A 24,236-nucleotide genomic window follows, 5' to 3' on the forward strand; every position below is an offset into this window, starting at 1 on the left:
TAATAGAAAGTCACACTATCCTTAAGTAACATAGGCTATGTTTTATTTTGAGAAAAATACGTTTTCAATTTGAAATCATATAATTTGTAATAGTTTATAAATGCAAAAAAAGGGTATTGACTAACTCTATGTGATAGACCTTTAAATGACCTCAAAGGAGCCTATGGATACCTATGTACTTCTTGCATGCCAACATACAATCGTTGCCACCTTTGCTAGTGATACTATAATCATAGCTTCCCATAACACTCAACTAACAGTATTTCGATTCATGCGAGAAAGTCAAATATCATGCAAATGTGGCTGCAGAAGCGAAGGACGAATGTAAACGAAAGTAGATGAAGTTAATACATTCTCAGAGAAGAGAGATGCCAAAGAGTGAAGATGAACAACAAACATGTTTCAGAATCAGTTTAACGGTTTCGTATGCACCTAGGGCAAATACCAACTTGGAAGAAACACATCTTATTCAAAAGGAAATACCTCAAGATGTAACAAAAAAGAGTTTATTGACTATTAGGACCCAAATCAAAACTGTCAACACAAAGGAGAGCAGTAGTTTATAAATGTTTCGTAATACAAACCTTCCAATAACCGCAAAGAAGCATATCGAGGTCTGCTTTTTACAAACTCTATATGGTAGATCTTCCAACGACTCGAAGAAAGTGTATCGGAGGTCCGCTTTTTACATACTCCGAACAGTGGGTCTTCTAAAGAGGCAACATATAATTATTGCCACCTTTGCTGGTGATACTGTAATCGCAGCCTCCACAGCAATCAAGTAGCAGTATTTCGATACGTGCAAAAAAGTATATGTACCATATAAACGTGGCTGCAGAAGTAGAGAATGAACATAAGCGAAAACAACTACTCAATATAAAATCTTCACTGTCAGAAAAGCATGCCCAAGAGTGAAAATTAACAATAAACATATTTAAAAATCGGTAATGTATCTTAGTATGCACTTAGTGTACACAAGAGGAAGTACATGTGGTATATAGACACAGATGAAGAACTGAAACTTAAACAATAGTGTACCTTATCTTCAAACTGTCGTAACATATATTTTATATGTCTCGATTTTGTGCACATACATTTACATATGTTATATTTAGATTGTTGATATTCATGCATTTATGGCAAGTGAGTATATGGAAAAATTATGAAAATTTGTACAAATGCAAAAGTACATATAATATTAACGATAAAATACATGTTCCACTGTTTAAAAGATTAGACATACTTTCATATGAATCTCAATACTTTATCTGTATCCAGATAATATACATTTGCATAAACGTCGTTGCATGTTATCATAGATTTGCACCTTCCATGAGCGCACAAGCGTCCACAGCTCAATTCTGAGCCTCCTCGACTAAAATTTATTAGTTTCGAAATTCGTAGCTACCTTGAAAACTTGGCTGCGAAGAGAGAGATAAGTTTCACGGCTGAATTCATGAATAATCAAGCACGGTGCACGGCAGTGTTATTAATTATTGTTCATAGCAGTTCCCTCGGTTATTGATACAAAGAATAGCGTAATCAGGAGGTTTATTAATGGATGCAAAGAACGCTTCGACCGTAATCGCAATAAGCACCATCGTCACGGTTTGTTGAATTTCGGAAGTGTCCGTAAAGTGTCTGCCTTTCAACCTTAACTTAAGCCGAGAGAGCAGAAAATAGTCTGCAGAAGTCGTCTGGAGAGCCCAAGGAGCGTGTAGAATACTGTGACTCTCTTTTTTTTTTCTTGCTTCAAGAGAGTTGCCTGGCCTGTGGCTACATTGTCGTGTGGCAAATTGACGGTAAAAACATGTTCACAATTGGCTGTAAGTAAACCTTTCAGGTTCGGTGTTACAGAAAAACTGATACTATCTACACTGCCGGAAATAATTTACTAGTCACCTATTCGAATGTGCCTGTGGTACAGCGAGGTATTCAATCTCTTATACATGGTTCCTTCTCACGAATTATCCAAGAACGAGGTTCCTGTAATTGTTTCGACTGGTAGGTTTCAATTGTTGCCTCGCGGAGTTAATAATATTATAGGGTTGAACGAAGAGCCTTCGTGTTCTTGCAAATAAATTCACAATACTGCAAAACTTGTCTGATAAGCATACGTGTGCTTCTGGAGGGATGTTTTAAGAGTTAAATGGCAGATTAAGAACAAAAACAGAATGTAATTACTAGTACAAGATATTCATATTAATTTTCTTTAAAACTTTTAAATATTGTATAACACTAATGCTACGAAATTAAAGATTATTTAGTTTAATTAGATGTCCAACCGCTACCAGTCGGTAAAATCTTAACATATCAGCTTTAAAATAAATATTTGTAGGCCTTCAATGAAAATCCCTGTCATCTGTACATGGTTGGCATGGCATTCAATCTGATAAAGTTTGATAAAGAGAAATAAAATAGAGCATAGATCTCAGTTTTGGTCCCTGAATGTACAAGTTCCACCATAATGATTACCTAAGTGTTCTTGACATTCCCGTGTTAGATTTGTCCATTTCCTTTCGTATGTTGCATTACTCAGTTATGACTTCATGTACAGTTCTGTTGCATCCCGCACCAGCGATAGTCGTTACCATCTACACAGGGGCGAAGACTTACCACCTCTGGCAGCGAGTCCTCGTTCGCGTATGCTTAACTCAAAGTCAATTTCTTCGGAGGAAGAAGAGGGAAAGGAGACCGTAGAATCGGTTTTACGAGCGCACGATGAATTATGATCTGTCAAAACAGGACTACCAACCACTCGGCACGTCGACCGTTTCGCCCGGCACCAGTTCGACGATGCAGGTGCAATAGACGCTCCGCGGTCGCATTAGCGCTGAACGCTCGTCCGTTGCCAGTTTTTTTTAATTCCACGTTTCGCAACACGATCCGTTTCCCGTTGCTCTCGAGGCTTGCGAAATTACCCACGATCCGTGGCCAATACCGCTCGAATATAATAAAACGCGAAAAATGATACTAAAATTTGATTACTTCGTAAAATCGTGCCTCTTAATGAACGAACGTTGAACGTTTGCACGTGAGACCACCGAGCTTTTATTAATTTTTCGTCCAAATCGTGAAATTGAAATGAATCTCGCGTGGCAATTATCGGCAGCGTTTGAATTTTTACTTTTAATTTCGTGATTTCAAGGTACGAGTTTATTTATTTCTCTTCCTTACAGGCGCTCGAGTTAACGAACGTCTGTTGCAAATGATCCGGAGGAGGAGGAGGTTGTGTTCGGGATAACCAGCACGGTGAAGCACGGAATCTGTCGATAATTGCTGTTCATCATGCTATTGAGTAGGTAATAATTAATAATCGGTATTCGTTTGATGCTGCTGGATAATTGTAAGCCAAGATGAGCGGTGGGTAAAGTTGGACGGGTTCTTAACAGGAGCTACGTGTTGAGAGATTTTCGTGACTGTGTTTACTGCGATACTGAAAGCTACTCACAATCAGTTGTGGTGGCTGTGTCTATAATTTTCCTTAACTTTATTTGCTCATACTCGATTCGCAATTTATTTTTATTTTATGGGGATGTGTACAAATGCACAATAAACTAAAAACAAGTTAATGATAACATACAAATTAAAGTGTTTAGAAGGTGCATGCTTCATTTATATCCATAAATAATATGAATTATAACAAACATTCGCGGTCAGTTGTATAATATTATTCTTTTCCTGTATCTATTTTACTGGTTCAATATATTGGAAGATTATAGAATATTCACATTATACAGATTATTTATGTTATTCAATCATAGTCTCGATTTCTTTATAACATTATAACGACTAATTAAAATATGTTCTTTATTTTATATATTTTAATTAATGTCAATCAGTTTTCAGAAGAGAGCTTTCACTATCAACAAAATAATCATCTTTTTTCTTAATCAACTTTATTAAAGAATTTTTCGAGCAATAATAGCAACTGATAAATATTAATGACTTAGAATGCAGCCATGCACATGTTCTCGAACATTAATTATAAATTCATCCACTTTCCCCAATTAACTTTATCTGAAAATTTTTCGACATGAAGAAACCATTGAATATTAATTTCCAAATTAATCTACAATAATCGAGATCGTCATGATCGTCAACTAATTGTACGGTAGAAAAAGAAAAGGTGATCCGTCCTGTCGCGGTTACGGTTCGCAGCAATCAGCACTGGGTCCCATCAACATTCTAATCACCATGCACTGATTCTCGGCTTAATTCGCGGGCGACGCGTAGTGGGCGTTGCACGAGTCCCTCGATTACCAGTTCTACCGGCTGGCCAGGAATCCTGGTCATGGTTAATCGTTAATTAACACAACGTGTTTTATGACATCGTGCGTTCTGTCCGGCTTTCGCCTCGTCATTTGATTTCTGTTCGAAGATTGGTCGATCGTATGACCGCCGGATGCCGATCGGCAGGATATCCTGTCCTGTAAATTAGCCGCTCGCCGTAGACAGCCTACTGGAGCCGTGGACAGAAATTACTGCGAATATGGAAGTTAACGGCAACGCGGTTGGTCTAATTGGCGCGCGTTCGGAGACTTTTTTCTACGCATGTTACGCCAACCGAATTCTTGCTCGAAAATGTACTCCGATACTGCCTGTTTATTCAACCTGTTAACGCTTTTGCGGCCGCAGACTGTGTTGCGCGACCTAATACAACCTGCAGTTGGTTGGTGCACGATTCCGAACAGACATTGGGGAAAATTCAAGTAATGAAAGAGATAAATTGGTTGTTCGTTACTTGCATACAAATTATCATTTGTGCTTTGGGATAAAATATTTCATTGGGCATGAAAATTAAAGTGTTCTGGCAATAAAATGAGAAATAATTGATTTAATAATATGCTGCAACCGTTTGGTGTTTGAAATTGGATGCAATATGCACGTTGCACCAGTCGAAACAATTACAGAAACCTCGTTCTTCGATCATTCGTGAAAAGAAACTAAAGAAGCTATGTACTATGTACCAACGATCGAATACCTCGCTCTACCACGTATCTATTCGAATAGATGGCTAATAAATTATTTCTCTCCACTAACTCATTTCTCCAATGGTCCTTTCCTTTCTCCGTTTATTATTATTATTTAGGACGCGACGCAATTTATCATCGGATACACGTGACCCGGGGTTAGGTAGAGCGACGAAAAATAAAATCGTCGCCTTAAGGTTGATGGAATTGTTGCACCGGGTTTGCGCGTGTCGTCATAAAGATAATCGACGTTCGTTAATGACCATTAATAGGCATGCTTACGATGCCGCCAATTTCGACACAGCGATGGAACGTTTACACGTACAAGCTTATCTTGTTTTCACCGAAGAGCTTAACAACTTTTGAGTGAAACGAGACAGGGATTTACTTTCGTGCCTCTACAAAATAACGAAAGATTAGATGCCTGCTTTGTTCTGTGACTGTGGATTTCTTAAAGATTTTAACTATTTTTAACTTGGCTCCGCCAGCAATTTTTTATTACAGAGAAACTGAAACGAAATTTCAGCCAACTATAGCTTCTAATCTTAGCAAAATCTAAGTAAATCACAAGTTTATAACTTACGATTTCATTATAATTATACAGTGAGTGTAGAATGTATTCGTACACCGATCAATTTCCGAAAAAACTTTTCTGTGAAATTGTAGTTTCTTAACTTCTTTTTTTATAATCAATGATATTTTACGTATTTTCGGAAGCCTCTAAAGTAGATATAGTCCAAACAACATTTACTAGTTAATATAATTTGTGAAATTAACAAAAAAATGCGAAAAGTGGGTAAAAGTATAGAAGCAATAAGTATTTGTACGATTCTTATGACGAACCATTTACAGTAGAGTTTGTAACGTAAACACATTAGTTTATTGATCCGTGCGAATTAGAAAACATCAAATTTCCAGGAAAGTACTTTTAAACAGTTGTGCGAATACTTATTGCTTCAACATTTTTATCGATTAATTGTTTCTTTTTCTTGTTAATTTCGCAACTTACATAAATGGCTATTTTTTTGTAATCTATCTATTCTAGAGATTTCGGAGAATATGTAGAATATCATTGTTTATCAAAAATAAGTTAATACATTACAATTTTACACAGTTTTTTTGGAAATTGATCAGTGTACGAATACTGTCTACACCCAGTGTATGTAGGAGTCTCTACGAAAAATAAGGCACGGAGATTCGAACCCACGATATTCGGATCCACAATCGACCGCTTTTCCTACACGACCAGTCCCGCACCCTACGATTCGTATTCTTGTTTGATTCCTTATTTTTGGGTATAGGGTGTGCGACGCTATGTATATAATATTTTAATTTAAAATAATCCCGTCAACCTGAGCGACGATTTTATTTGCCGTCGCTATACCTGACCTCAGGCCACGTGTGCCCAATGTACGATAAATTACGTCGCGGCGCAAATACTAATAATAAACAGAGAAAAGGGAAAGAAACCGTAGCAGAAACGAGCCCAGCGTCGTACGTGTGTTGATCCACGTGGAACTTTTATCGACTATTGCGGAGATTTTGCACGGCCATAAATTCCTGGGAAAAAAACGATTGTGCGCCGGTGAGAGTTATCTGCGCGAAACGCACCTAGCAAATAGCGTATCTTGGCTCAAGCACCGCGACCAGGAGAGAAAAAGAGGGAGGGACACCGAGGGAAAAGAGAAAGCACGGAATATCAGATAAGTCGGAATGAATTGCCCAGCGCAAAGTCACCGATTGTCAGAGATCTCGTTGCCGATTGCTACGAGCTTTCAGTGTTCGACCGCGCACATTTGATACCACGCTGGCACGCAACGTTTTACGAGTGTGGTACCGCCGCGCCACACGCGGACGTTTCGTTTCTGAAACTAGCGAACAATAGTCGTCTCCCGGTGGCGATACACTGTACGGAGAGATAAGCGGCGATAATTTCATCCCCTGGTTTAATGGACTTCGAGAAACGACACGCGCTTTAACCCGAGAAAGTGGGTCGATACAAATAGCCACCGTTGCTATTACCCCGAGGTAGCGTGTAATGTGTTCCTAGGAATTTATAATATCTGTGATAGTCCATAGTTTCCACTAAACAAATTATCTTTCATCGAAAGCAAAGTCAGAAAACTCGATGTAGCAGTAACTCTTCATTGTTTGCTTCATCTCTGATCTGGAGCTTAATGAAGGATACTTTTTCTTGAGTTTCTTGTTACTTGTGGAAGTTATAAAGCTTCCTAGGTCTCTATAATACCTATAGTCTTCTAAGTTATAAGGGCCACTGAGCGAATCATTTACTGCATCCATCAAAAGCAAAGTCAGAAGACTCGATGCTCAGGAAACGTGCTCTTCATTGTCTGATTCATCTCTAACCTTGAGCATTGTCAAGGACACTTAGAAATAACAGCATCAGAAAGGAACATGATTCATATAGTGTACATTTTCATAATAGGTGCATAGGATTCGAACACTTTGTCGATTGTTAAATCAATGTTCTCTACTTTACACTGATGAGAAGTTTGCAGTGGAAATGTACACTTAAATAAACTAGACCATTAATTTTCGCTGATTCTCCATTTCTATTAATTACATCTTCCAATATATTTTCCATAACCACCCCTGAAGAAACCAGATGCAATGCTGTCGATACGTCAGAATATTATCTATTATATCAAAGAGACATGAATTAGAAGTCTCAGTGAGAGCTTCAAATAAATTATTAACATTTAATCGGCTTAATAATATTTTATCAGTTTACTAAAGCAAGTCTGCCTATCTATGTTTATGCATGTTCTCCGATGTCACATATTAACAGGCCCCTGCGTCAATGTTTAACCAACACGCACTCCTGCATCATAGAACTGGTCCGATTCGTACGGTTCTCTCGCAGTTCGCATCCTGAAGCTTCGATTATCTGTAATTGCCATCGCTACTTATAATGACGCCGATTAATGACTCGAAATGTTACCAGACACTGTATAGGTAAAGTTCTTCGAGTTAAGCATCTCGAACGGGGCAATTTCGAGGTATCGTTATTAGTAATTATGGCCATCAACGGTCACTTCGATCGCTTTTTCAGAACATTCCTCGATCTTACGAGGAAAGGGATGATTCGAACGCGACGGAAGATCGGCTATCATTTAATTTAGACAAATTCCTTCAACGAACACACAGAGGAGTGACTGTATATCAAAATTCAAATGTGCCTTTGAAGCAGGGATTCGAACCGCTGTTGAACCCTAACCCAAACCCGGTTAATGAAGGGGGAAGGTTATTGTAACCCATACTAACCACGAAGGAACGGTTCTTGAATTGTAGGAAGAGCGGGTTAACCTGCTCGGAATGGGTTACTAGTAGAAGAAGACATCCTAGACATCCAGACAAAGATATGTGAACTTACAGGCAATATTTAAATCAAATGAAACTAGATTGTTTAAAATGTACGAGTATATAATGAATGTAGGACACACACGTTCACGACGAATGTTTATCATTCGCCCGGTTACATAGTTGCTAGTGTTAGGGTTCCCACAAAACTCATAACATGTCCGGTCAAAATAGGGATTCCTTCAAGTGACTGTTTATGCCAATACATGTACTCTTCGTCCGCAAGAAGAGGGCTGGGCAAGTGTTTACGTCCCCGTTCTGCTACATAAGTAAACGAGTAGTAAATACAAGTAAATGTAAGCACTTGCATGACCTTATTCTCGCGGATGGTCAGTAGAATAGAAAACAGACAATATTGAAATAAAATTGATTACCGTTTAGAAACATGGTAATAACTATGGTTTTTACTGTATTATTATAACGCGCATACAACCGGGTTAACCGGGTTACTCGGGTTAGAGATGTCTTGTTTTATCTGGTTAGATGGATTATTCTATAATACGAAGTACCGGAACCAGGTACGGGTTAGGGTTCGAATCCGTGCTTTGAAGTATTCTTAAAAATTGGCACGAACATTCTGGACAACCCAATACTTCGTCAATTAGCATAACAACATTAATATTCCATTTTGCACAAATACATATTCACTCGATCAAATAGTAAACTTCCCTTACAAGGACACCGACTGGCCTCCTCAACCAAATTGGTTACTCTTCACGTTCCACGCAAGAGACTCCGATGAAATTGAAATATGCCATAGTCCACGTGAAATTAGCATAAGTTCAAGTCATCATTTCTATAGTTTCGAATTTGTTCAAAAAATACATTTGGAATTCTTCTGTTTTTGAGGTGGCACTCAGTCGCACTGAACAGTTGACTCGTGACAGGCCAACGATAAAAACGATCGCCTCCGCAACGACGTCAGTTATCCGATAAGGGGCAAGAACTTTATTACCCGCCGTTATGAATCGGTTATACCGCTGAAAATAAACAATAGACGCGCGTGTACTCTCGCGAGAGATTATCGTGGCTACGGGAACACAATGCAAGAGATCAGATAAGATCCGTGGTGCATAGACGCGGTGTATAATCCTTGATTATCATACATCTTGTTAAAGATATATCATCTTCATCTAGAGGACCGCTGAAGAGTCTTTTATCGAGTTCGTTACTTTTGTGTGGCTTGAATTACTGACTCTTGATCCGAAATTGATTGCAAATGTCTCTGGAAAATGTAATCAAACTTCAGTTACCAAGTTCAATGTTTCAATTTCCTGACTTTTACTATCAAGATACATTAGCTTGCCTTTCTGTTTGAGAAGTTGAACAATTTCATTTGAATAATAGATAACGATAAAAACAACATATAGGTATTTAAGCTAGATATCCATTCGATCGAATATGCGAATTTTTTTATTGAGTAATAAAAAAGTATATACACTTGTAATTTGCATGACAAGTTTATGTTTTATTGACGTTCCATTTTTTCTGTTAGACAGAATCGAGCTCTTTTAAACTGAATTAATAGGAGATTTTATTATTATTGATATCTAATGACTATCTAAAGAATTCGGCGCAACAATTGTCGACAAGAAGCTTAATACGATATTCTGTCTAAGAAGGGCTCGAATTATGGCCCCAATAAACATCGTATCCTAATACTTTTTCGATTTCATTGGACTCTGTGATCATAAAGGTTATTATTGTTTCGAGTGTGTAATGCGAAACATTAGATAAAGTTCACCGCATACAGGCATCACGTGTGATCCTTGATTATCGTGGATCTCGTCGAGCAATTACTATCTTCGTTAGCGATCTAATTCAGAGATCCGTTTCAAGACTTTTCGCCTCGATGCAACATTAAAGCCACCGCTGTTAGTACTAAGTAATCTTTATCGATTCGTTTCGTATTATTGATATTGAACCTCTATTACATATCTTGACCAAGATCTCAAAGTTTAACATTGCGAGACGGTAAAAAGTTCTTCCCATTTCCATCGGATTTCTACAAATCAATCACGCTGAAATCAAGATAATTTCTGCAGTGATCGATTAATTGTCAATTGTATCCTGCAGCAGAAATTAATAATGTATGCGTGCGTTGCATTCGATGCATCCTCCGGTCGTGGGAGATTACTATCGTAGTGAGAACGCAATTCGAATCTGTTTGATAAAGCTTTTACTACGTGGGTGTGGCCAGTGATCTTTGATTATCGTCGATCTAACTAGTGATGTATGATATCTTCTCTGATTCTTGCGTATGCGAACAACGGAACGAGTGGTCGTAATCCAATTACCATTTGAATTTATTAAATATGTTTGCCTGGGTAATTATTCTTATGGCGAACACCACAAATCAAATTGTTGTTAAAGTATAGTAATAATAGAGGGTAATTCCGGCAACTGTGTTACTAAGTGAAGATAATGAAAGTTATAGTAAACGATTTTGTATGATTGAGTATGATTTATACTACTCTGTGACATGACTTTTGTCTCAAACGAAATTAGGCAGTTGCACTTTTATTTCTTAAATAGTGTCATCTGATTTTTTTTTATATGTTAATGAATTTCTTTACCTGCATATACAAGCTATGAAATAATGACATCAAGAACTGGGCATGATATTACTTTTTGTTTAATACATGTTATTTTAAATTTGAAAACTCAAGCTTCACTCATTTACAATTTGTAACATGGGTAGAAAGGGGCGCCCAAACTGAACATTGAAACGGGGACTGCAGTAACTCTATCACGAGTTCTCTTAATGAGTATTTGAAATGATAATGAAAACGAATATTTTCATTGTCAGGTGGAAATTTCAATTAATGCAGCTATTCGACATTGCTTTAATAACTTCATCCAATTTAAATGAAAAGATTTTTGAGACGGAATGAAATAATTCATTTTCACTGTATTGAATATCATTTATACAAGCGTTAAATAAAATTTGCTGGACTTTCCATGTCGATCTCGTTCACAATTTTTCAATTTTAACGTTTGGGTACATAGGTTTAATAGTCGCGTTAAATAGTTAAATTAAAAGGGTTAGCAAAATGTGTTCGAACGAATAATTTTAATGAACGTTTCAATGATAGATATTTAGCTGTGGATAATCAGCTGTGAATATTTCTAAACATTCATAAATATATATAATATAAATATTAATATACACGTTACAATATTTAGAAGACACAACGTACTTTAATTTAAGTTTCCATTTGTCTTTATAAGAATACGAATTTGCATAAACATTCGCAGTTTAATTACGATTCAGTGGCAAAATGTATCCCACCAGTAATCTTCAAACTCTTTCTATATTCAAATTAAAATATTCCACCAAAATCACGAATATGAAATCAACAAAATACACGCTGAAACCAACACGATCATCAGTAGGAAATTAAAACGCGCATACCGAACAGCACGATATTCAACGAAAAATGTAGAAGGAACGAAAAATATTTTGTAATTACCTCGGGTCCATTTAATTCCTTTTTTCGGGGCAAATTATATTTAACATCGGACGTTGCGTTCGTTAAAAAACGCAGAACTGAAACCACGGATTCATTACTTTGTAATTTTCAAGTCCACGGCGGGCAATGATCCAATTAAAATTGCCTCGGTTCGCGTCGCGATCGGGGCGGGAATTCTCGTTTTCAAAACGTACGATCGAATCGCGAAACGCGCGCCCGCCCTACGGCGTTATTTTATTATTCCGTTCCCAGCAAATTATTTCGTATTGTTGCATGAAAAATTCAATGGTAACAGACTGGAACCGCGGCAAAACGGTTTGCGAAATCCGTTCCATCGCGCGATTATCAGTTTTCGAATGTATTGGTACAATCGTCGCGATTTCTCTCGACGCATGGCCGGTACGCGCGCAATGGAACGAATTCGTAGTAATGAATACCTTGAATGAAGTGATTAGCCCCGTAAATTGCGTGGAAACGATGACTCTGGAATAGAGACGGGCGCAGTTTTGATCGAATAATAGGCAACGGATAAAACCAACGTGCGACGGTTTATTCGTAACGCTTATTTAATTTGACAGCAATTCGGGCAGACCTATATTCGTTTGAGGTGATATATAATTTCGTTCTGTAATTTAAATTAAATTCTATAAAATAATGTTTGTTTTTTATCAGGAAGACATTTTTCACTTTCTACTTATTAATTGATATTGTTGTTTAGACATGAATTTTGCCCATTTCTAATGAAGAATTTGTACAACGAAATATTTATGTTGATTCAAATCAATGATTTAATTTTTATTTATTTATATTATATATTTGAATTATTCTACTGGTATAATTATTATTACGTTCGTTCAAATTAGTATACCATTAATTTAGATACTCCTAACCATGCCTTTTCTCTACAAGTATAGATATACTATATATAAATTTATTTCGTATTTTTTTGAAGGACGCAATAATAATCATCCTCCTCAAGTCAGACTCATTCTGACATTTATAAACTCGTCAAGTGGACAGTGATTTACATTCGTAAACCAAACTTACAAGTAGAATCATGGTTGCCTACCTACACATAAAATTGATCACTTCGGCATAAATTTATTTTACGAAACGTGGTCTAGTCCTGCAAAAAGTGGACTGTTTGACATTCGTGGTTCAATCATAAGGGTTGCAATATTGGATCGAAGAAATCAAACAGCGCTCGTACGGATTAATCTAGAAATAATTTTTGTTTTAATTCCCACAGGAACGTTTTGTTTCGATGTCGAAAGCGTTTTCGATTACCGTGAGATCCGCCAGAACTGTTCCCTATCTAATTACGGCCTCCACGAACAATCGTGTGAAACGAATGCATTGGAAACACAACAGGTTTACGTCACAGTGACATTAAGAAGATATATACGTGCCAGCTGAGAGAGTCAATGCGATCGAATCGCATTATGCATTGAATCATTCAAATGTTTCTCCCCCCTCTTCTGGGCGCTAATTATATTTCTGCACGGTGTTCTCTCTGGCAGAAAATGCCGCGAGAAATCGTAACGAACCGTGACCCACGTCCGTGCATCGCTAGTGATCCATCACTATCCGCGATGATCACGGAGTTATGCGAAGGACGTTCGTTTAACATTAGACACCATTAGACCATCCTGAATACGATGCATGCTTGTGTTACTTTATCTCGTTTAACAGTCGCGAGGTTCAACTGATTTCGTGACTCGTGATCGTGCATTTGCGGTAATAGAATATGTTATGCATATAAATGGAACCCGTTTATAATTAATATAAATGATATCTGCGCTGAAATGTAGAAATTGTGGATATGCTCTGTTACCAAAACAATTTACATGTTAATTACATTCTATAAGTATTATTACTAAAAAAATTATTATTCAAGAGATCACAATGAAATCCGTCGAGCTGAAAGCGTCATGTGAAAAAATCTTATTCTACATTTTCGATTCAATCTTTCGCGTAGAATCACGCCCTACTCGCTTTTACCGCTAGTTACGGGCCACCCTGTGTATAACAAATAACGAATAATACTGTCTTAGGAACTGCCCTTTCATTGAAAATTAAAATGATGATGAACACTTTCGTAGACTCATCCTATAATATGCTCCTACGATTAGAAAATCAACCAAAATGGCCAAATAATAAATTGTACGTTTCATCTATATTTCGTTGATGGTCTCGTTAGCAATGCTGACCCAGCATTAAGCTATCCTCTAGCGATTAGAGTGTCAGCGTCGGTTGCTCGCGATCAAACGGAAATCTTTGCTTGGGAATGGCGAGGATCTCTGATTTCGATCATCCCGCCAAGAGAAGAAAGGGAATACGGAAGAACCTTGAGCGGAATCCTCTCGCAACGGTGTCCCATGATACCCAAGCGTTTGATTTATGCCAACGTATTTATGCGAACGTTTGCGCAGCTTCGAACGACAGGATAAAGGGATGAGGAAAAGGGAGACCTGCTGTCTACTCTGCCATTGTCCGATGATTTACGCCCGTCCTATTATCGTATGAAGATTTCTGGCAACATTGTCCCCGATGCTCGCCGTGGAACGAAAAAGAGGAGAAAGAGAATGTGGAAGAAGAAGAAGACGGCTGGATCCGTGACGAAATCGCCGCGAGAAAGTACGTCGGGACGGGTACGACTTGTTGAGTGATTATGATTTTAAATGGACCCTAAAGAGGTCCTAATGGCGTAATTATATGGAGCAGGCTTTATGGAAATTACGTTTAAATGCGCTCCGTAGAACGCCTTCTAGTTTTCACTGCGTTTTCACTCCGTCATCACACCGATTTCTCTTTTTTTACTACTTCCATTTCCTTCTTTGCTGAATTTCAGTTGTCTTGGAGACTTCAACATTTTTTGTTTGTTTGAAAATATTTGCCGTTATTAGAAGTAACTTCACGTTGAAGTTTAAAGCAACATTGAAGGAAAGTTTTCGAATTAGAATTTTATACTTACGAATACGTAGGATAAAAAAAATCGTTTCTATTTTCAATATTTTCTTTCCAACAAAAGAATAATCCATAACAGAGAATTAAATTTATTCTATTATCCGATACTTTCTTTAATAAAACACAGTCGAGTTCTCCTATTACTTCGTATTACATAATGGAGGTTCTACTATAATCCGCAGTCGACGTGGTAGTCTTGATCAACCAATTGTACACAATCCCTCGCTATAATCCGATCGGTCGCGCCGAAGCACAGACGAGTATCGAGGTAAATGAGAAAATCGCTTGGTTCGTGTTTTTCCAGCGTGTTTCGTTCCATCAGCGTTTTTAAATAATTAAACCGGCTTAAAGGATCCGCGGCGCGGCGTCGATATTTGCATACGACCGGTTCCGAGCTCGCCGCGTGCTCCCTCTGTTAATTAATTAATACTAATTAATCACGGATGACGATGGGTCAACGATAAACTCCAACGTCGCGGAACATTCGCGGGCTGCTGTTCACGAGGCTGATCTTCATCCCTCTTCCCAACAAAATCAATGGCGTCATCATGGGGATGCGTATACCTAACTGTCCGTGAAACTTTTATGCAGCGCTTCAGCAAGAAGGAATTATTTATCACAGGGATCGCAGACAATTTTAATTTAACCCTCAATTCTGCTTCAAATCCTGTTATCTTCTTTTTTAACATACCTTAATTACATGGTACCAGGTAAATGTAAATATACTAATGTCGATGACAGAAGTATGATACATTTTCAAAACAAAATCATAAGTTTCCCAGTTTTTAATCTTACTGCTATTACATGCTATGTAAATACATTTGTATGTATGTATTTATTGCTTCTCCGAAGAGTTACGAGTCCTCCGTCTCCTTTTACAATATACTCCTTAACCTACTCCTCCCTCTCCTTGCTATGTAAATACATTTAACCCTCTATGGGCCCGTGTAACTTTTGGAACACATGCTAATACATCGACATTTTATCAAATAATTTTATTCTGTTGACAAGATAACGTATACGTCTTAATTATATAATGTCTCTGAACTAATAACAATATTGACGACGTGTTGGCAGCATCATCAACCTGAAATATCAACATAAATGCCTTTCATGCAATGTGATTTGAAGATGAAATTCAAATTTTGCTAGATCTTTATGTCAATGCTACGCTACTATTAAATTTAGCGTAAATTGATTTTATAAATTCGCTTCAGTTTGAAACTATCCTTACAATTTAACGGTATGCTACAGTTTCCTGTAGGTGCTCCTACAGTTTCTACGCTTGGTACACCAACAAATAAATTGCATTTCACGCGTAACATTGGCACAAAGAGCCCCACCAAGGACTGTACCATAGTATAGAAGAAGGTTCAAGGGTTGACGTCGCGGATTACTGGCATTGGGTAACGCCGCTGCGTCTACCCGCGGTGCCTTCGTTCTTTCAGATCTACACAAAGCTAATTAGTCGCTCGTCTGATCGGCATGGAGAGGGAACGGTGAAAGACGGGGCAACCATAAACGGACGAATGACTAATTACCCGCGGATCCGTTGGAGTGGAACAACGTTTTCGAATGCACGTTTATGCGGTAATACAGACCGCCTCTGTATTACACGGCGGATTATTAACGCGGATATTTGGTTCGCGGCGGCGTTCGTTGCAGCGTATAAACGCGCAGGTATACACGAGAGCGAGCTTTCGAGACGACGCCTCGGCACTAATTAGCGCCACCAATTAACGAACAGCGCGGCCCTGCCACCCTCTGCGCGCCTTTCTCTCTCGCTCCCTTTCCGATTCCACATTTCCGTCTCGTTCTCACCTTGCCGCTATTCCACCCCTTTTATCTATTGATCCCGTGACTCGGCAACGGGCACGCGTTTTTCATTCTCCATTCGCCCGGCCATTTTCATTTTGCGGATTTTAATTTTCACCTCTCGCCCATTAAAACCAAATGAAAGGGATCGCCGCTATTTTTCCTCTGATTTCTTTCTTCCATTTTACAGAACCCCCCCTCTCGCCGCCGAGATCTTATCGGGCGCGAATGTAAATCCGTTTCGCGTCGAACGGACCCTCTCCGTGATGACCTCGACCCGGCTTTTAGGTTTCTCCCATTTAATAACGGCGAACGATGCTGACGAAGTTGTTAACGGAATCGAGCTTTCGTACGGAGAGTTCGCAGGTTTAGATTTAGGAGTTGTTTCCTCTGGCACGCGTGGATGATATGTGGTCATTTGATGTTGAGGAATCATTGTTTTGTTTTTGGGATGAAGGCTGAGGGGTAAGCATTATTTGAGAATTTCTTCCAGAAGTAAAAGGTCAATAAGTCAGTATTTATGATAAATGAATATTATGCTATGTCTATATCGTAATTTATAAGATTGGTATTGGAAGTCTACAGCTATAGAAAGAAGAGATCGTCTTAGGGTGAGTGTCTTCACTTTAGGTTGAGTTGGAACAAAAATAAAACTTTCTTATTTCCAAAGGGTGGTACCTTTATGGGATCGGCTAGTATAATTAAATTAGTTTTAAAATTAACGAAGTAATTGTGTTTTATAAAAACAAATTTTGTTTTCTAAAAGGAAAATTTACATTATCACAAAGAAGCTAGTAAACGTAATAGTTAGTTATTCTAACTATATGTAATTCCATATTTATTTTAATTATATTACGACTCACATATGGATATAAATGTTGAACATGTAACCCACAGTGGTCGCTAATAGCTGATGCGACAATAAATAAATAAATAAATAAATAATAATAATAGAATTATTATTAGAAAGTATTTTAAATTTAACCAAAAAATTTCATTTAAAGGAAGAAGTTGACCTTCGAGTTCTCTCTATGTGTCAATCAAATGGCAAACACAATAATTTTGTGTTATTACGAATCCTGTCATTCTCGGAAACTATTCCCGCCAACAATGTCAATGTATTCCTTCCTCACGCGCGCGTTAGAGAGCAAACAAGCAGGTAAACGCGAAAAGTTGATAACAGCGCGACTCGTTGGAAGGCAGCACGCGGAACGCGGACAAAGCGGTTTTTTTTAAGTGGAACGCGTTCGTTCGTTCGCTGAAAGAGCGCGAGATACAAACGTGTGGCGAGGTATTGGCCAATTGCGCGGTCGAGTCGCGCGCAGAGGAACGTTTGATTTAACGGAAGTCGATTTGTACCGACGAGATGAATCACGATCGCCGGGCTCCTTTCGCGGCCAGAACAACACGTGTCGCTTGAAAGCAAATGTATGTAGCCCCGTGGTCGGCAGCCAGCATTCTTGGGTAAAAAAATCCTCCTGAGCTGACAATGCCACGAACCAACTGAGTCATCGTCGTTCACGAACTCGCCGCGGTTAATATATTTATCACGATGTCGAGCAAAGGTCGACTCGCCGACAAAGTCTGGCGACAATGCGATCGCGATCGTTGATGCAGCGTGCTCCGAATCCGGGCAACGCGTTTCACTTTCGATTGACGCCATTTTCAATCCTGCGGCGCGAAGACGTGTGCTGGAAAAAAGAGAGCAAAGAGTTGGAGAGGGTAACGGTTAAATAGATTGGATCGCTTTTGACGATTTGTTGATTTGATACGATTTTGGCAAACAAGGCGAAAGTATTTTTATTTGTTAGTGATTATCGGTGTGCTGTTTGAGCCCTGAAGATATTAGATGCATTACTGGCGGAACTAAGAAGTATCTTATTCTAGGGACATGAATTAAAACGTTTCAAAGTCGAAGGTATTTTTAGAAATTATTATTAGGCATTTATTAGACAGTGACGTGCTAAAAGGATTTTTTATTTGTGGAAATTTTTAACTCGGTAAAAGTGTACACTCGCTTGTTCTAGCCAAAATTCAAGAATTTGTTTTTAAGACTTCACCTTAGTAAATATGAATTTAAATCTTGAAAAGAGTTCTTGAATATTGTTTATGACAACTGCGTGTACCTCTGATAAAGATCGAAAAAAGGATTTTGTAGCATGATGGAAGTCTGATGATCCTTTGGTATCAAATGCTGTATAAATTGAATTTATTTGCTCTATAAGTAATTCATCTACAGAAAAAATAAAAGCAAGGCTAGCAAACATCTCGAATTATTAATTTAGACACCAGATAACAAATATTTTCGTCATTCTAGGAAATCAGAGACAAAGCGTAAATAATTTTGCCATCCAATCAATTCACTTTTCATTCGTATATCATCAAATAACTAAAATAATTCCGCAATGGTGTAAGGAATAAAGACGACATCCGATAAATGCAATATTAAAAACCGTACCCCCTGCTACAATACGCATAAATGAAAAATTAATTCCAAGAGCAACACTCTTCTGCATCAAACAGGCTTCAATTCCCCATCGACATTCAGGTAGCCAGATTTGCAAAAACCTCGAGACGAACAACATTCCTCCGTTTGATTCTCGGAACGACGAGTCACCTTGTTTTTCTGGATAACACCGCGTGTAACGCGACGCAGGTATTATCGAATATGCTGTAACGACTGGGTTGAGTTATGAGATACAAGCTGCGAATTGGAAGCGTGTGATCTATCGACGGTAAATAAAGAGGTATTCGATACGGCGGAGGTTGAACAACGATATCGCGATCGATGATCTGCTATCCAGGTGCCTCGGCTAACCAGAACGGGCGTGCGTTTCTTTTAAATATCAACCGTTCGCGAGCAAGGCGACGGTGTAAGCGCATTCGCGCGTTGTTAGCTGCCCCTGGGGTTTGTGTCTAGCTGCCTATTGTAATTGTATCTCTACCACCGGTAACTGGACGTTTAATGAACACTTAAGATAACGATTGAAATAAAGATACCGTGGGAGCGGGCCCGCGCTGCCACGTACACCGGTCCCGGTGTACGTTTGCTGCGATCACTTCTTTACTCGGCCACGCGGTCGTTGCTTGAAGATACAACTAGAGATTTTCAGGAGGAAATAGCAGAGGTAACGACGTTAACGAGCCACGGTTGGCCTTATTCTTATCGAATACCCGGGAAGTCGCGATTCGACGATTTATGTAGATCCCCGCGACGATTTGGATACGAAGAATTTTCGTTGGCGTGTAAACATCATATGCCACGATCGATCTAAGCCAATTGTAATGGACACCAGGAATTAAATAAAAATTCATGCTAGAACTTTGGATATAAACTAGATTTTAATAACACGGATTTTCGGCACAGAGATACAACGTGGTTCGTTTCGATTTGGTATTCAGTCTTTCTAGTGAAAGATGCAGTGTGTCTTTATTAGCTATGGCAAGTGGACAAAGTAGAGAAGGAGGGGAACTGAGATAAGGATGAGTCTTAACAAATTTTCTAAGGGTTACTAAGATAAAGAAGCGTGTTGACTTAAGTTAGTTACGTGTATAAATATCAACTAGTCTGACGTTAAAAGGAAATATTTTAATTTCCTGCAAAACGATGATAACGCATGCATTCCAGCTTCTCATACTAATCGCCCAGACCCATCATGCGACCACTGCAGAAACGCGTCTACGAGGAGCACGACTCGTCTGTAGTGATGGAACGGTATTTCTAGATAGAGACACTAAGATACCATTTGTGATAAATTATAAGTTACACTGCTACATATATGTAAAGAATGTCAATCTGATTCTAATCGGAAGTTGCAACGCGTTTAGCGTCTTCATTTATGGTAATATGCACAGGATGGTTCGAAGCGGTTGTGCTTCTACCTTAAAGGATTCAGTCCATACTGTTATACACGGAAGACGTTCCAAATTTCAGAGTGGCAGCAGCGTGTCGCCATTCTCGTTCCACCAACCGGAAAACGAACATGCTCAGCAGAATTTAATAAAATATCCACGTCTGCCACTTTTCTGCATGTGTCCCAAAAAATTAAATTTTCAAGTATTCCTGTTAAGTACGTGTCGGCGCCTAAGAAATAATCCCTGAGAATTACATGGAAGATGATTATACCGAGGATTAAGAAACCTTTATTCTTTTGGTCCTTTTATTTCGCAGCCAATAAATTGCGATTTTAGATGTTTATCTTCCAAGTTTATGACCCGGTTAGATTGGCTACAGGTGTAAACGACAGTCCACTCGTCTGGTCTCATTCCAACTAATCACTTCCTCATGCTGGAGCTACAACTGCCAGGATCATGTTAAACTTATTAACGTAAAACTTGTTAAGCTATCTACTTGCGAGAGGACAAGCGCAGATGTTACGCACGTGTACCTTAACAGGTTAAGCGAGATAATTAGATACCATTTGACGTCAGTTCTTTTCACTTCTGCATAGAGTTAATTCTTTCATTTTAGTTTTTGTTAAGTTGTTTATTCTTTTGAACATTGTTAATGACGCTTGCTAAAATTAAAGAAATTAATTCATTTCATTCCTTTTATTTAATAGTCTTCATTCTTTCATTTTAGCTTTTATTCCAGTATTCATTATTCATATAATTCCTTTTATTCTGTAGCCTTCATTCTTTCATTTTAGTTTTTCTTCCATCCATTATTCATTCTCCTAAACAGTGTCAAATTCGTTAGAATTCATTCTTTTAAACAGTATCAGATGATACCTGCTAGTATTAATTATTTCAAGCAGTATCAGATGACACTTACCAACTACAGTATACATAGGCCTCTAGGTCTAGGTGATAGTCCATTTGCTTGGCCTTGTTTGTTGTATTCGATGTCCCCACGCTCGTGATGCTACATCACGAGTCTTACTATACAGAAAGAAAGCAAGAAAGCAGTCACCACTAGGTTTCACCCAGTAAATCTACCAGCAATAATCTTTCTTTGAGTTTAGTTTCTTTGGAACTCGAATTGTTAATAAAATGAAAATCGGGCTATATCTTCGAAGACAATCTAAGCTTAGCATTCGTGGCAATAGAATGCTAAGAAAACATCTCGAGGTGCTGGTAGATACCAGAGAAAAAGCCTCGAATGCAAAGGGTTAAATATATACAAATACCTCAACATCAAATTGCACAATTCGCACAACACCAAATGTCACTTCCCAGCCAAACTGCAAATCACAGACACTCAATCAGTAATTCTCACTTCAACCACTCACATTTCTACACCCAATCGTACCCATGCCACGTACCCTACAAAACTCGTCGAGCTACACCGCTGTTCCTCCGCGATAGGAGTTCCCGCGACCAAAACGAGTCCCGCGTTAAAAAAATAATCGCGAGCTAGCCTCGAGGAGCGCGACAATCGCGCCACCCTCGGCAGCGCGGGGTGGGAACAGGGAAAGATCGCAAAACGAGGGAAAAGGTAGGCAGAACATGGCGAGAACGAAGAAAGACGGGGAGCGGACAATCGCCGGATGCCGGAGGCCCGCGCAAACGTGAGCGCAGGTGTGCCAGGCTTATACGGCGAGCGCCACGACAGCGGTATTAACGTGCCACTATATCGATATCGTTATAATATGCAAATGCGCTCGCACATGCGGACCTCGAACCGGAGAGTTAAGAGCAACACGTGTTGTTCTGGCCCGAGGAGGTACCGGGAAAGGAGATCATCGATCGCGATCCGTCCGATGCGGGCCGACTTCTGTTTCAAATCGAGGATCTCTATTCCCCCTGGTCTCGCGTTATTTTCCTCGCGTGTTCGTTCGGAGCGTCTTCATCCTGAAATGTCGCGGCACGCATCGTGCGTGTTCCGTTTGAAAGGAATCGTGCGCGGAGCCGATGGGTACTGCCCCGAGGAAGAACCTCATTATAGTCGAACACGAGGGAAGGTGTGATCTTGTCGTTGGAGATTTTTTAGGGACAGGTTCATTTTTGGCGTGGAGTGGAAAGGACGAGGTAACTCGTTATTCCCTGGGAAAATTTTAATTTCATTTTAAAGATGAAGAGTGTAGGGGTCCTTTTGCTATGTATGTCTGATGGAAATGGAAGGTTTACATTTGTTCTTCAATATCGATGTGCATCTAATTCACTTCGTTTTTATTAAATAACAGAGTGTTGATAAAGAGATATTATAAAGATTCTGTAGAACAAGTTCAAGTCTATAATATTCTAAAAAGTTCTTGGACTATTTTTTGTTCTTGATTGGAGCATTGAAATGTCGAGTACATTCTCACTAAGTAAATTTGCACATGTTTAAGATAAATTAACAGTATACAGAGCTAGAGTTAATACATATTAAACTTTTCTAGGAAAGATAGCAAAGAAAACAGACATATCTACTCGATCATTTTCAAGCATAATTGTGTGAGAAGGTGCATGTCATGTCTACATACACCATGTGCTATTTTAACCAATACTAGTCGCAAGGTGATTTACTGGAATCCCAAGACAATACAGTTATAGGGAAATTAGAAAAGTTCTCTTTTCCGCGGAATAGCGCGCAGTTTTATACAATAACCCGGAGCTAGCAATCAGTCGAAACAAGCTGTATCATGTTTTGCTAGTTGGATAAAATCGCTACCATTCTAGGGAAGCTATTCAATCAATCAGATTCAATTCGTGAACTGCCAGTCGGTCACAGTTAATCCTCCACTGTGAACCAAAGATGACCAATAATTACACACATATTGTATACCGTTGTATATCGTTTCAGGCATTCCTTATCGAGATCATTCTCAACAAATTAGGACTTCTGCGTGAATTATGGAAAACTTTATTCAGTAAAGTAGTTATTTCGAACATTATAGTGGACGTCATTTCTTTTTAATATTTTTTTTCAAATTTATGTTTTCCTATTACGCTGGACGCATAAATGTCCGCGAAGGCTTCGGAATAAGGTTGTAAGTATTATTTAATACACTAGATCATCCCATCCCTTGTGAGAACGTCAAAGAATTAAAAGAATACAATAAAACAATAAAAAGTAATATGTATAAATTTATTAACCAATTATATAAGCGAACGTGGTCGGTCGTCTCTAGTAAAAAATGAAAACGTGAAAGCGTGAATTTAGTCAGATCACGATCTAATCGCAGCAAACATCTAATGACTTCAAATTGGATCTCAGAGTTCATATCTCTTCGGATCTTGTTGATTCATAGACCGCGCACCGCGTCTTCCCGAAGATTGATTTCTTCGCGAACCTTGCGCTGCTCGGTCGTTGGCATAATTTACGCGGGATTAGAAAATGTTTTCCACACTTCGAAGCGCCTGGTCTCATCGCTGTTCTTCTGGCGAGTGCCAGCCGCCGTGGAAAAAGCGACGCTTGACATTTTCACGAACACGCCGCGAGTGTCGGCAATAATTTACGAGTGCCACCCGCCCGCAATGATTTATCACGTCCGCGCGCGATACACAGCGATACGTTTGCAACAATACACGAACGTTTAATAGTCGACATTTTTTCACGGTCGAGTGTGTACGGTTGTTGTTCCGCCAATAAACGCTCGGGTGCGTGTCTCAGCGTGGAGCGTTGTAGCTCACCGCAAATTGCCAGGCCCGATTTCCCGCGGGTCGACGGGAAATAATCGAGAACAGACGCGGATCGCGTCTC

General features: G+C 39.0%; 1 long non-coding RNA gene across 1 annotated transcript; it reads right to left on the reverse strand.

Annotated features, from left to right (window-relative positions):
• Window positions 1-19,941: 19,941 nt before the first annotated feature.
• Window positions 19,942-22,046, reverse strand: LOC128885213 (uncharacterized). Its single transcript, XR_008459558.1, has 5 exons — window positions 21,874-22,046; window positions 21,739-21,792; window positions 21,384-21,490; window positions 20,998-21,285; window positions 19,942-20,909 (listed from the first exon to the last, which is right to left on the reverse strand). It is a non-coding gene; the product is annotated as an uncharacterized LOC128885213 (long non-coding RNA).
• Window positions 22,047-24,236: the final 2,190 nt, after the last annotated feature.

The sequence above is a fragment of the Hylaeus volcanicus genome, chromosome 2 (genome assembly GCF_026283585.1).
Source record: "Hylaeus volcanicus isolate JK05 chromosome 2, UHH_iyHylVolc1.0_haploid, whole genome shotgun sequence".
NCBI classification, from domain to species: domain Eukaryota; kingdom Metazoa; phylum Arthropoda; class Insecta; order Hymenoptera; family Colletidae; genus Hylaeus; species Hylaeus volcanicus.